At 39.4% G+C, this 15618-nt stretch overlaps 1 long non-coding RNA gene across 1 annotated transcript in view; it reads right to left on the bottom strand.

Moving 5' to 3' along the window:
• Positions 1-15618, bottom strand: part of LOC105871256 (uncharacterized) — a 93769-nt gene that overhangs the window by 5883 nt on the left and 72268 nt on the right. Inside the window, exons 2-3 of the long non-coding RNA XR_012920014.1 lie at positions 11215-11347; positions 10130-10236 (exon numbers count right to left, since the gene is read on the bottom strand). This is a non-coding gene — a long non-coding RNA (uncharacterized LOC105871256). The remainder of the gene's footprint in view (positions 1-10129; positions 10237-11214; positions 11348-15618) is intronic.

Genomic DNA, 15618 nt, shown 5'->3' with positions numbered 1-15618 from the left:
GGGCTAAGATTATAAACATCTGTTCATCTGATTAGCCAAACCAATAAACTACAGCTACTGATGACAAAAGTAGTCAAATGTAGTGAGTATTGACACATACAGAAAAAAATATTATAATGTACTTAACAAAAAAATATATTTTTAACAGTGGTATGGTTGTAAGCCAGCTTAATTCTTCTCCCAAATAGTTCCCTGAGGATATTTAGCATGGGGACCACAGCCTGCATAAGAGACCCTGATGGTGGATCCAGAAATTGTCCATATTTAGTTCTAAACCATTACCAATAATTGTCTGGGAGCCAGGAGAAGTGGGTCCCAGTCATGAGTGCCTGACCTTATACAAATCGCTTAGCCCTTGGGAGCTCTAGATGACTGTGTGATTTTATTTTCCAGGTAGATTTTCCTTAGGAATCAATTTAAATAGCTACTTTTTAAGCAACTGATTATTCAATAAACTAGTAAGAGAAACAAAGTTTCTTCTATCTCCACCTCTGGTGCTATAGTCTAAAGAATAAAGATTGCTATCTTTATTACATAACCAAAGAAGCAAGCTCATTTCAAGTGTTAGGACACTGTACATATGCATTCAAGTATGCATAATGTATAGAAACTTTGGGTATAACTTCCATTACAAAGACTACTTATTTCATGTAATGAAAGTAAAAAGATTTGTATTTATATAAAATTCTGAACCCATGTAAGTGATTGTATCAATCAGATTTGACTGTCTTTTTTAAATTCTTGTGTTCTTTCCAGAGGAGAACATTGATTGAAAAAGAGTGTTTTTTGCCCTTAGTAGAAAGAGAATATTTGTACAAGTGAAAAATTAAGATGAGAAAAAGCAGATGGGGAGCTTGAGCTGTGTATCTTCAGGCTGCACAACAGAGCCAGAAGTTTCCCAGTTGCTTTGACAGTGGTGCATTCTCCAACCCAGAGACACTGAGGTAGGATTCTAGGGCCGGTGAGTTCATCCACATGTCCTGCTGGTGAACTTGGGTAGCTGTGGCTGCTCAGCTGCCCAAAGCTAAAGAGAGGATTAACTCTTGGAGTGTCCATTGTTCCACTTACTTAGAGAAGCTAAAATGAAAGAAATGAACAAAAGCATTCTTGAGTCGGTTTTATAGGTCTTTTTGCCTTATGAATTAAACATGTTTGTACTATTTGAAATTTTACATCCAGTATATTTTAAAGTTTTCAATAATGCTGTGGTTTTAGTGTCCCCTTCAAAACTCGTGTTGAAATGCAATTGCCATCATGATGGCATTAGGAGGTAAGACATTTAAGGGATGATTAGGTGCTCTACCCTCATGTATGAATTAATGCTGTTATGAAGGGTGTGGGCTGGTTATGGTGGGAGTGGGCTCGTCATTGAAGGATAAGTTCAGCCCCTTTTTCTCTCTGCATTGCTACTGCGTCTTCTCCACATGATGCCTTCTGCAAAATTTTGATGCAGCAAGAAGACCCTCACCAGATGTAGGCTCTCAGAGTTGGACTTCCCACCCTTCAGAACTATGAGACAAATAAATCTTTCAAGACAGAAAAGATGGGTACATAGTAAGCTTCCCCATATTATGGAAACTTCAAGGGGGAGGTCTCAGCCTCTGTATATATTAATGTGCTCATCTTTAACTTGGCGATCATTCAGTTATTTATTTATCATATATTTATCTAGCACATACTAGGTGGTAGGCATTATTCTACATCCTAGAGTTATAAGAGTAATAAGTATTACAGATACTAGATCAATAAACAAAAAACTAACATAGTGATAAATGCCATTTTAAACACATAGCACAGTAGGGAGATGTACTAAGGAGGAAATGGTCTGGGGAGTCTCTGAGAAAATGAGCAGTGTTCTGAACAGTAGGAAAGAGGGAACAAGGAGGAGAGCTACAAGGGCAGCCTGAGCAGGACTGGTGAATTTGAGCCGCACACAGAATGCCTGGAGGCTGGAGTGCAGCACCCATGGGGCAAGCAGCAGGAGAGGAAACTGGAGGGGTTGGCAGATGAGATTTGAGGGCCTCACCATGAAGGGGTGATCTGCAGGTGCCAGGAAGCCACTGGAGAAGGAGCCGAGAAGTAACTTGAGCCAATATGCATCTTTTAGAGCTCGCTCTTCTATGTGGAGAAGAGATTACAGGTGGACCAGAGTGGAAGCTGGAAAATGAGTTCAAAGAGCCATAGCAGTTGTTCATGTCTGGCCCAAACTGGAGAGCAAGTAGCTGGGATGGCAAAAAGTGGTCCAATTCTGGGTGTACTTGGAAGGCAGAGTGGATAGGCTTAGCTGATGGGGGAGTGAAAGAAGGAAGAATCAAGGATGACTCATAGTTTTTGCATGACTCATTGGGTGTATGGATGGCAATGCCGTGTATTAAGACAAGGAAGACCAGAGCGGGGCATGGTGGTGCACACCTGTAATTCCAACTGCTTGGGACACTGAGGTGGGAGTGTTGCTTGAGCCCAGGAGTTCAAGACCTGCCTGAGCAACATAGCAAGGCCCTGTCTCAAAAAAAAAAGAAAAAAAGAGAGAGAGAGAGAAGACTGGAGGAGGACAGTAGGGTGGAAGTCACTGTGGAAAGAGACAGAAACTCAAGACTTGTGTTTAAGACACGTTAAGTTTGAGATTCCTATTAGACAGCCAGGAGGAGAGCTAGACTAAGCAGCTAGGTAATGCATCTGGAGCTTGGAAAGGGGGTCAAGGCTGGGAGAGAAAACTGGAAATTATCATGGTTTAGATAGTATCTAGAGAGACCACTTGGGGAGAGTGTATTTACAAAGCAAGAGGGCAGAGCATGGGGAACTGAGCCCTTGAGCTTATCAACCTTGAGAAGAGTAGAGGAGGAGAGGAAAAGAAACTGAAAAGGGGAACCAGGAGAGAATTGAAGCCAAACAAAGAAAGTGTTTCAAGGAGGGGTGGTGAATTGTGTCAAATACTACCCAGAGATCAAAAAAGATGGAGACAGAGAAAATGTAATTTGGGGACATATGGAAATAACATCCATCCGGTATGGGGCAGGTGGGAGTGGGGAGGAGGGGATGGTTATATTCACACCTAATGGGTGCCATGCACACTGTCTGGGGGATGGGCACACTTGCAGCTCTGGTTTGGGCAGTGCAAAGGCAATATATGTAACCAAAGTGTTTGTACCCCCACAATATTCTGAAATTTAAAAAAGAGAGAGAAAGAATGTCAGACATTGTCATTTGAAGTTCCTCAGTGATCCAAAGAAGAACAGTTAAATAGAGTGGTAGGAATGGGAGGAGATAGAAGGGAAGAAGGAGAGAGGAAAGTTAATGAGATAAAGTAGTTTTAAAGTGATCGCTGAAAAGTGCTGATAGCAGGAAGAAAATGTAGTCACTTATTTTAGCCATTTTCAACTAAGGACAAGGGACCTTATGCCCACATTGAATCACATGCTTCCTTCTCACTTAAGCTACTCATTCGAGGCTTTACAAACTCAAACAGAAAACATTGATAAGATGGTCCCATACGATTTCAGAATTGTCATTCCACCTCTTGTAATTGCAAAGGAACATGCCTTACTCCAAGTAGAGTAAAGTAAAGACCTCATTTTATTTAGAAAACTTTTTCCTATGTGTTCCTTTTGAAATTTTATCCATTGTGTTACAAGGAGTTGGTGTTTTGTATCGGGATCCTCTTGAAATAGTGGTAGAAAAATCTGTATCCCACCTCATTTTGTACAACCAATACCAATATATGTTTTTTTTGAATTTGGAATATGTTAGGATTTCTTTCTTTGGCTTTTTGAAATGTGTCACTCCCTTAAAGTTTTAATCAAACATTGATTGTTGGCTGGGCGCGGTGGCTCACGCCTGTAATCCTAGCACTCTGGGAGGCCGAGGCGGGCGGATTGCTCAAGGTCAGGAGTTCAAAACCAGCCTGAGCGAGACCCCCTCTCTACCATAAAAATAGAAAGAAATTAATTGGCCAACTAATATATATAATATAAAAATCAGCCGGGCAAGGTGGCACATGCCTGTAGTCCCAGCTACTCGGGAGGCTGAGGCAGGAGGATTGCTTGAGCCCAGGAGTTTGAGGTTGCTGCGAGCTAGGCTGATGCCACGGCACTCACTCTAGCCTAGGCAAGAAAGCGAGACTCTGTCTCAAAAAAAAAAAAAAAAAAAACATTGATTGTTTTTTAATCCATTCTTTGGCTTACATACTCATATTTGTAAGAAATTTAAATTGATATCTTGGAGAGTCTTAAAACATTTTTTGTTTCTGCCCAGAATGTTTGTCATGATATTAGAAATGTACCATTTCCCATTAGATGTAAAAAAATAATTTTACATTTTTATCAAAATATTTGAACAAAAAAAAAACCTCTCAACAAACATATAGTACACCTGTCCACTTACAGTGATATAAAATGTGTATATATTTATAAAATCTTTAAAATTTACCTTTTTAGATTTTTGCTGTTCATTGATTGTTATAAATTTAGATAGCTCAAATCCTTCTTTTTACAGAACATATTTATTGCATATTTTAGTTGTTTATTTCCACTTGTTTGCAAAAATTTAAAAACGAATGATGATGTTTAAAATAGGATATGTGGGTAGTTATAGATTATCCCAAATATTTGCTTCTGCTCAAAATATCAGTGAATCCTTTTTCTAGACACATATGGAAAGCAGGACATAGCCCTTAAAGAAATGAACATGGACTTTGAACTCAGAGCTGTGTCTGAGTGATCTTGGGCATGTCATTTTAACGTCTCTGGGTCTTCATTGTCCTGTATGTTTGGTGGCGATGCTCATATAACTTCTCTCCCAGGACTGCTGGCAGATTAATGAGATGGCATGTGTGATATCTGAGGCACACGGCAGGCACTGACTGAACGGACTGTATTTCTGTGATGCTCCTCTATGTGAATGGAGATGTGTTTGTGTTGTGACTAATCCAATAAGGGTGTTTAGGGTCTATAAAATATAGCCAGAGTTTAGAAACAGTTTGTGAAAGTTTAACACATGAAGCTTTTCACTAGATCTACACTAGGTAATATCAACTTTTAATTAATTAAAAACCTGGCTGTGTATAAAAATGCCTTACAGTTTGATTAATGGAAATAGATTAGAAGGCGATGTTTTGTCATACTAAAGGTGCATTCTATTGCACAATCAGAGAGAGCGCAAATGACATGGGATACCATCTAAACAAAAATCAGCAGCTACTAATGAGGCTTGTTAGTGATGCTAATCTATGTAAATGTTATTAATTGAGAACATCTATCTTTTATCTCCAACATTTGGTAATCAGGCAATTAAAAAACAATGACATTCCCGGTGGTTGTTCTTCCAGGTTTTTTTTTTTTTTAAGTGATCAAAGAGTTCAGAATAAGAAAAAAAGAAAGTCCCTTATCAAGAGGTAGGCCTTGCCTTGGGCTACTAGGCCTCATTAAAGGCAGAAAAACTCTGTTGATCACCAATTAACCTGATTTGTAGGAACTCTGATAAAGACCTGGAACAACAGGAGTTTTCTTACCATGGTAAATGACACAGTTTGTTGACAAAAATAAAAGCAACTCATTGAAAAAAATAAAAGAAGACTATAAAAGATTCATTGGAATTGGAAAACCATTCTACTCACAGGCATGTGCTTGGGGGAGAGAGGAAGTTGTCTGGTGGCCTAATGCCCACCCCAGGGAACCAGTCACACCTTACATAAGGTAGAACCAGAACCCAAAGATGTCTTTCTGACCATCCCGTCAAATCTCTGCCTGGTCCTCCCGAGACTGCAGACAGCTGATTTGATCAATGTTTTGAAGGGTGGCTGGGCCCTGCAGCAACAAAATTCAAATCCAGGATTGCTTTGTGAGCCAACTGTTGAACTTTTCAAGTATTCAGGTTTATAATCTAACATGGTTTTAAATTCCACTGAACATTTTATGGTGTATGTTTTTGTATATTGAAAGTACAGTTAATAGTAGAAATAGCATTAAGGACAGCAATAAGGAGAGTTACTGACTCTACATACAATGCCTGTCGTTGAGCACTTTGTAATGAATTACACTTATTCATCTTTGTCATGATCCCATGGCATGCATACCATTCCAGAGAGAGAGAGAGAGGTCATATCATTGGCACTTTGCTCAAAAAGTTTACATTTCATCAAATATCCTTTAACCAAAACATTTGTACCCCCATATATTCTGAAATTTAAAAAATATATATTTTAAACAGCCTTTACTTGGTTCTGTCTTTCTCTTTCTTCAGGATCCTAAAGGTCTTTGATAAACCCTTAACTATATAGAGTAAAATCCTGCTTATGAACCATGAACGTCCCAGTTGGGTGGTCAACGTGGCAATATAAATTTCCAACAGAGGTGTCAGTCCTCCAAGGACTCTGGGCAAAGCAGTCAAAGAATAGGGCGGCTGTTTCAAATGCAGGCTGTAGGAATCTCTAAGAGATGTAAAATTTTTGTGAAATCATTGACATGGTTTTAAAAGAAAATGTGTGTGAATGTGGTATTTCTGGCTCCTTTTTCTTTTCTTCCTGTATGCCACAGTGGCATCCTCCACCTCCATTCTGTGGAGTGGCCCCAAGTGGTCCAACACAGGCCAGAAAGCAAGCGGCATAACACCTCCCCAGACAGTCCTTAAAAGTGTATGTTTCCTTTACCATGAGCCCCTTGAGGAACACCATAAAATGAAATGTTTCGTTAGGATAATCAGAATTTCTCTTTGCATCCATCTTACAATAATTCTTACTGCAGTATAATAGGTGGTTGTTAGCCTCAAATCAGTATAAATTTGAATATATTATAATTTTTGTCATTTTTAATATTTAAAGCCTCCTTGAATTAAAAAAAGTTTAAAATACTTAGTGTAGTTTGCTGTTTTATTTCTTCCATTTGATAATCAAGGAGAGAATCTCAGGACTGAAAGAGAACTAACAAGAGTAACTCATTAGCAGGGTGGACTGCACTGAAATTGACTCTGATTTCATTTCTATAACCTGATAAATGATGTAAACAGAAGCTTTAGGGGCAAGATTGGCTTCCCGGAGCCTTAGTAACTGCATATTGTAAGATGTCAGTGTAGATGTAAGATGTAGGAAAAAGCCTCTTGCCTCTTAATTGAGCACTTGTTTTACCTGAGCTGATATACTCTGCTAGATAAAGCTAGACAAAGTTTATAACAGAGTATTTCTAGATAAAGTATTTCTAGATAAAGATATATCTAGTAAAGCTAGATAAAGTTTATAACAGAGTATTTCTGAAAATCGTCGTAAGGCAGTGGTTTTCAAATGTATGTAAAAAGTGGTCTTAATGTATGTAAAAAATTCCCTGGGTGCTTGCTAAAACTTAATAAATTAGTGTAAGGCCCCCTGAACTTTAATAGGTAACTTCCTATCCATCTCCTAAACCACCACCACCCCCAAACACCCTAACCAGTGATTCTGTTACAAGTAATCCAAAAGGTAAAATGCTTTGAGATGGTTTTACTTCATCAAAAAAAATTAAAACATGTATTGAATGCTTATTTTGTATAAGGGAAGATGTCTGGAGGCTACAAGATATGTAAGATGAATTTCTTTCTTCCCCTTTTATTTAAGGGACAATTAGAAATTTAAGCCAAAAATGGGAGAGTTGGTGACCCATTGTAAATTGCACTTGGAAGCTAGAAAATCCATCTCAGGAGATCTGAATTCATCCTTAAAATGACAATTTGATTCTTGAATTCCTGTTTGACAGATTCTGCAACAAGAAATTAATCACATTAGCCCCCAAATCCAGGGTATTAGATTCTATTTCCATTTTAAGCAGTTACTGAGTAGTGCTTAGGATACATATGCAAGAAGAGAGAGAAGACAATTTATTGATTAGTGATTTGGGGTGGGGGGGAACCAAGTGACCTGGATAGTGTGCAGAGAATACAAATGACTCCATCTGTGTTTTTTTTAATACCTTCCCCTGTTTGGTCATCTCCCCATGGATTTGTGTGAGGAGCATCCCTGGGCAACCACCCAGTGACTCTGGCTTTCTTCATGTCAACAAACCCTGGTTACACAGTTCTAAAGCACCAGTAAGTAGGTGAAGTTTGCGGGAAGGGTTAAACACTAGGATGGTGGGAAGGATGGCTGAAGCCAGGTGGGCATACGCTACAAAGTTTTCCCTGATAGGCTGAAGCAAGCAGGGCTCAGAAGAAGAGAGAGAGAGTAAGAAGGGTTGCTTGGTGAAGATGATTCTGACAGCCACAAAGGGAGCAGGAAGGGGAGAGATTAAAAGTGACATAAAAAGGGATTGCCTGACTAAAGGTCTTGAAACCAATAGGTAATAATTTGAATATGACCCAGAAGCTAATGGGAAGTCATTTGAGGGTCTTGAGAAAGGGAGAATGGAAACAGCAGGCATAAAAGATTATCCGAGCTGCAGAAGATTGGGCCAATTGGAGGGATGAGAGGCCAAGGACTGAGGAAGGCAGGCAGGGAACCATGGATCACAGTGATGTCCTACAGCAGTCAGGGACTCGGTGATTACAATGAGGAAGCAAAGCCAGGCAGGTTAAGTGGTTTGTCTGGGGCCCTACTGCTAGTTTCTTTCCTTGCTTATTTGTATTCTGTATATGTTTATTTATATCCTGTCTTATTCGTAGGGTAAGACTTAATGTAGTTTGTTTATTGTACATATCTACTCTACCAATTTCCAAAGTGGTTCGCCAAATAAGCTACAAGCCAAAGTTCAATTAAATCAGAATTTCTGGGGGTGGATCCCAGCCTTTGATATTAAAAAAAAAAAAAATTGCTCAAATAATGCTAACGTGCCACTAGGGTTGAAACCACTTTTCCAAAGGCTGCAAAGGGACCAGATGCTCTCATGTCCCTGAGATGCTTGATACTGATGACAAGATTAGAGGCATTTTCTTGTTAGCCAAAGCCAAACAAGACATGCACTGGGCAAGCAGTTTTCCTTTTCTACTAAAAGAAAAGATAGGTACCCATTTTCAGTGATAAAATGTCTAGAAAGTAAACTCAAGTCAGAAAGAAGTGTATGATTTTTCTATAAGGGTATTGTGAAAAAGTCACTAATGTCAACTGGATTTTCTTGGTTTTGTTTTGTTTTGTTTAAAGCAGTGTAAATGCTTTGCCCAAATACACAGCTCCCCTGTAAACATTCATGAGTGACTGGGTTCACAACACTCATGCACAATGGAAGGCATTACTCTGTCACTTAAAAAATAAATCTAACATGCTAGATGAATATGAGATGTTTGAACAAACCTCTAGCAGATGCTGAATTGCCAACAACTCATGAAATAATTCTTGAATGAGAACCTATAGTGAAGATAGTTTGTGATCTTATTTAAGCTAAGAACCGTATGCTTTCAACTCCAGACATGAAGAGGGAAAAGGTTATTAGTCTGTTGCTTGCATTTTAAGAGTGAGCAGGATTTTTTCAAGTTCAGCAGGAGGCCAATCCTCATCAAACAAAAACCAAATGATTTTTCCCCCCCAGGGAAATGTGGTACTTTCATCTGAATGTAGGTCCCCTATTCTTTCTGAGAAATGTAGATATCTGGTTGAGAACAAAATTTGTATGTTTTATAAAACAGAAACATGGCTAATTAGAATTCCAGCCAGAACTGCCACCTGCTCAGGTCTCATTCCCAAACTTGAGCTTCCCACCACTGGCCCTTTCCCCCACCTGCCTTCCATCCCATGTTTTCCTATTAGATGTTAGGATTGGATTTGCAACATAAATATAGGGAAGGAGAATGGGTAGAAAAAAACAGAGACAAGAAGATTTGAAAATAGTGGTGGAAGAAAAAGAGGGTAGTGGAATGAGGGATGGGGGTAAAAATTGGATATGTTTGCCTGCTGCCAAAACACCCAGGTGGAAAAATATATTAAGGAAAGTGAGTAATCTGCCAGGCGTGGTGGTGCACACCTGTAGTACCAGCTACTCGGGAGGCTAAGACAGGAGGATCACTTAAGCCCAGGAGTTTGAGGCTGCAGTGAACTATGATCACACCTGTGAATAGCCAGTGCACTCCAGCCTGGGCAATGTAGTAAGACCCCATCTCAAAAAATAAATAAATAAATAAATAAAAATAAAAAATCAGTGATCTGGATACTTTGTTTACATGACACTAATCATCTGGTCACCTGGGACATCTGGGAGATTTTCTATATTCTTCATTTTCCATCTGAATGTTTGGAATCATGTGGACACCACCAGACCGCATTCATGGAGAGTGTAGCTGAGAAGATATCTGGAAAGGGGAAAAAGAATCGGACTGACTTTGTCAGAATTCAATTAATCCTATTAATAAAGTAGAAAAGTTTAAATCCAAACAGGAGTCTATCTGGCTAAATTTGGATCAACGGAAAATATGCCACAAAGAACCCTAAACAAAGAACAGCAGTAATTATGCCCACATGAAAGAGGGACATGAATTAAAACTGCACTAGCAGACCCGAGAACATGCCTCGCAATATGGCGAGATTGCTGTAGTTGTATTAAGACGTCTTAATTATATGATTGATGTGGGCTTCAAAAGAAAACTCAGAAGCCACAGTGGCTCCAAGGGCATGAGTATTATCGAAAGGATAAAGACAGCTTCCCCAGAAGAAAACCACTCTAAGAGGAAGCCTGGGAGGTTTGCATGGCAGAACTAATCAATAATGTCTTGGTTTTATCTATATTAAGTTTAATAAAATTTGATGACATCCGTGATTGAAGATCACACACACAATTATGGCAACATCAAAGGTATTCTGTAGCATATGTTGAGCCTGGGAAGGATAGCAAATCAGAGTGTGAATGTGTACGAGACTGCACACCATGAGGACAGAGAGAACCCTGAGAGGGGAGAAGGATTTGTTGAGTGCACTCTCCTCCTGTGTTTATGAAAAGCAGGGTAAGCTTTCTTGACAGCCTTAAACAGGCACCCTTTCCTCTCATTCTCTCGGGATTTTAAAGCAACAGGAAAAAGAGCATGCCATGCAACATAGTTCCAAAATATGCCAAATAAACAAAGGTCTGAACTTTGGTTCTCCCTTTATCTTTTTCTACAAAGCCAAAGGACAGTATTTCAAAGAAGACTCAGCAGAGAGGAAAGGGTTGGAAAACAGGTGAAACTTCCACCTAGTCCCTTGCGGGGGGGAAAAAAAGAGGAGGAGAGGACTTCCTAGTCAAATTTCACACGCAGCTCTGCAGAACAAAAGGAGAAAATGAGACCTGCAATTACCTCAGCTTTAGGAGATCAATGCAGATCTCTTTAATCCCCCAGACTTTGTACCACTGTCATATCTTCTTTTCTCTTCAACAGGTGTACAAATTGTTTGCACTGGAGCTGAAAAACAGCATTCAGACCCTACAGGCTGAACGCAAGCCGAGTATTCACTTAGTTGCTACTGGTCATTGGGTATTTTCTTCAAGAAAGAGGAATTTGTTTCATTGTGAGTTACTTTAATCAGCTTGGCAGCAGAAAATATTATGACTTTCCTCACAACAGTGATTCAGTGAGGTGAGCATTCCCTGATTGTGTATCAGGGAGGGAAAGCGACTGTTGTTAGCTTTAATTCAGCTCTAACAATCCAGCAGAGGAAAGTAATGAATTTCAGCACACTCTTTTCAATACCTGTGGTCAGTGCCATTTTATACCTGAGGATCTCTTACCAGCTAAATGCCTAAGTGACATCACACACAATGGAAGTTAGGTTGTTTTTCTTTTCTTTTTGCTTAGCTTTAAAAAAGTAGTAAGTTGCAGAATAAAAAAAAAAAGAAGTAGGAAGGTCATGGTGAGTTATTAACAAACCAAAAAGTAACCATGCTTCTGAAGGTAATCACTTTTCTAAAGCATTGATTTGGGTCCCTTTTTATCTCATAAACTGAAGCAAGACGAGAATTTCCCAGACAAAAGTGAAGTGATTTTGTTCCAAGCACAGAGTCCTCATTTTCCTACCTGAGTCGGTGGAAGGTTCAAGAATGTGAAATAGAGCTTTTGCCTCAAAAACCGTGTAGTTTCTGTCAGACCACACTACCTTTAATTAAAGAAATCAATGCAATATTATATTTTAAATACCTTGATTTTTTTCTAGGCTTATCCCATGGTATTTTCCACAGCTATTTAACGAAAATTTCCTGTGGTCATTTTGGCACCAAGCGTGAGGGGACCGACCCTCCCCTAGCACCACAGTGGCAAAGCGCTTTGTGTTAGTCTGTTCAGATCCTCTGAAAAGAGGTGGCCAAAATGAAATTGGCCACTCAAGAGTCTTGAACAGGTAAGTTTGTAAAATCTGGGACTACTTCAGTAGAAGCAGCTCACATCTTGGGAAGATTACTACCAAGCTGAGTGTCGCTTCACCAAGAAGGCTTCCCGCCTCTCTGCCCTTGAAAGAAGCAGTCTGCACATAGCATTTCTTTGCCACGCTTGGAGCCACTATATTCTGAACTGGCTGGAGCCTCCGCACCCAGTGAAGAGCGATATTATTAGCTCTGATGGACCAGGTCTGACGGTAGGAGAGTGAGAGTTAGTGCTACATGAATTACACAGAGTGTGTATCAGGATGAAAATAAAAGCTGCAATGTGCAGACAGGAGGGGTGAAGGGTCCATTGAAAATCAGAGAGATTAGCAACTCATCACATTATTTGTGGGTTATCAGGAGACAGAGGTAATGAAAGTGAGACCTATATCCTTGATCAATAAGAGTTTGACTGCATTTTGAGTTCATTTTCCCCTGCCGGGAGAGAGACAGCAGGCTTAGTATTGATCCCCGTGTTAATCCATAACCAGACTGGGCCTTAGCCTGGTGGAGCAAGGAGGAAAAATAAAATAATAAGCAGGAACTCTTGATCTTTTATTATGGTGCGCTAGATAAAGAGAGGGCGGGGGTTCAAGGTGGAATACTTTATAGTTAACCCTTACGTTCTCTCTTAATTTGAAATGCATGAGAAGAAGAATTGCAGCCCACCTTACTCTGACTTTTCTGTGACCTTATTTTGCCTGCTTCCTAACTAAAGTGTCTCATTCCCCCTTTTAAAGATTGGAGGCAGCTGTAAGCGAGCCAGGGGACAGTTGCAATGACGTTAGGTCTGTAGTAAAAGAGGAAGCCCCTCCAAACTCCACTCACAAGAGTCAAGTGAGATTAAGCATTAATGGCACTGGGTTTAGTATTTTGTGGTGATATTTCAGAGTCACGGAATCTTTATATACATGAGTTGTCAACAGTATGTGTCTCTCTACCATTTCAATAGTGAGCACCATTTAGTTTTTGGTTGAGCAAATGAGAAGACTAGAAAGACATGTGAAGTTCTGTTGCAATGACTTCATGGTCTCATAAAAGTCTTTGGGGTTACTAAAGCAGGCATTATCAATGATCCAGGACCATCTTAGAAAGATGGTTTATCTATTCTTTCAAAACCTGGAGCAAAACCACATTGGTCTAACCTAAATCCTTGCTATAATTTATGCATTTCCTGACCTGCCTAATCTAAGAAAAATCAATTCTTTCTCAGTGATTCATTATTTACTCATAATAGTTTTTGCTGAAATTTAGACTAATTCTACCATAGCTACCACTAATCCATATGACATCTTTGTGCAAATTAGGAAAGAATGTGACTTCTCTGGGCAAGCATAGCCTAAAAACAACCAGGCAGGATTTCAGCCTTTCCCTACCCCTCACCCCAGTCACCATTGAACCCAACCCAAATGGTGTCTTGAGGCCGCCAATGCAACAGCAAAGAAAGCAGGTTGATAATGTAATTTAGCCAGTCTTCTTGTACCTTGCAAAGACACAGTTTAGTCTTCACTCTGTGTCCTTGTCCCAACTCAGCTGTTTCTCATTTAGAGAGTTCCTATGTTTCTCCAGCTGAGTTTCCATCTGGTTCCTTTCACCCAACATGCACCCTTTGGTAAATGGCAACTTACATCACCTTAATCTAAGTATTCAGAAACAAAAGGAGAAAGGAGTGGTATATGTGAAGGTCCATTAGTATGAGAGAGAAAGAAAGAGAACACAATTTAAGGTGTTCTACTTTGGGAGCCTAATTCTTAGGTTGCTCTAATGAGAAGAATTGGAGGATTCATATGGAAATCACAAATTTAAGTATAAAGCATTGTTAAAGGAAATGTTTTGTGATTATTTAGCACTTTATCATTGGATGATCAGGGAAGTTAAACAACTTGAATAGGTTCATATAGTTACTATGTGGGGAAATTGAACCCCAACCCAGGGCTTCTGAAGATAAAACCAGAGTTCAAAGAGTAAGTCCATCCAAAAAAGACTGAATGAAACAGCATAGGCTACTAAGGAGCTCATTTTCAGAAATAAGTAACATTGGCTTTGAACTACCATACTCAAACCTGATGTTAAGTAAATACCTGTAAAGTGAATAAGGCACTTTTTCTCCTCAAAACTTTAGTATCCAGCCTGAGAGAGCTTGTTAATATTAATTTATTTTGTGTATGAAAAAAACATTGTTGAGAAAAGAGGGTTTTCCATTATTTTAAAATGACAAAAGTCCATCACTATACCTGAAGCCTCCATAAAACAAGCCAATTAAGTCAAGTCACATCATTTGGGAATGGGAAGATGGAATAAATGATTGTGGAGTCAGTTTAGAATAATGCAGGCCAGACTATCTCAGCTGGGTCAGCTAAAAACTAGTCATGAGGCCTTGAGCAACTTGCTTGAGCTTTTCCTCTCTTCTAGAAGGATCCACATTATAATTCCAGCTTTAATGTTCTATCATCTCCCACAGTGAAATGATACTAGCAGCCTTGTCACCACCATCTGTAAGCAGAAGCACCAATTCTTGGTCTTTGCTGCAATGTGGTCTAAAAGAAGACAAGGAAGTTTGTTATCTGATACAATGACATGTTTCTATGCAGACTTGGGTTTAGTTGGCTCTTATTTTAGGAAATCAAGAATAGTTTAATAGACTGTCACCAAAAAAAAAAAAACAAGAGTTTATGAAAGCAGGGGGAGACTTATAAAGGCTTTGAGGAAATGTTCATTTCTAATTTAATAAAACTTAGGATCTAATTTAAAATGAAAAGATAATGTTTGAACATTGCTGTGGTTTAAAATGTTTGTGCCCTGGCTGGGTGTGGTGGCTCATGCCTATAATCCCAGGATTTGGGGAGGCCAAGGCAGGAGTTTGGGACCAGCCTGGGCAGCATAGAGAGATGCCTGCTACAAAAAAAGTATAAAATTAGCCAGCTGTGGTGGTGCACATCTATAGTCCTAGCTGAAGCAGATGCATTGCGTGAGCCCAGGAAGCTTCAGTGAGCTATATGAGCTATGATCAGGCAACTACATTTCAGCATGAGCAACAGAATGAGACCCTGTCTCTAAAACAAAGTAGATAAATAAATAATAATTAAAACCAAAAAAAATGCCTTTGGACTCTAGGATAACCTATTTATTAAAAATAATAACAATAACACTAAAATGTTTGTGTCTCTCCAAAATTCATGTTGAAGCTTATTCCCCAATGCAATAGTATTAAGAGTTGGGGCCTTTGGGAAGTGATTAAGTCATAAGGGCTCTGCCTTTACAGATGGGATTAATGCACTTATAAAAGAGACTTCAGAGAGCTGCCCTGCCCCTCTCCCCTTCTGTCATGTGAGGACACAATGTCCCT

The sequence above is a fragment of the Microcebus murinus genome, chromosome 7 (genome assembly GCF_040939455.1).
Source record: "Microcebus murinus isolate Inina chromosome 7, M.murinus_Inina_mat1.0, whole genome shotgun sequence".
NCBI lineage: Eukaryota > Metazoa > Chordata > Mammalia > Primates > Cheirogaleidae > Microcebus > Microcebus murinus.
The sequence above is the reverse complement of the archived record's forward strand: the minus strand, read 5'-3'. Positions and strand labels throughout refer to the sequence as shown.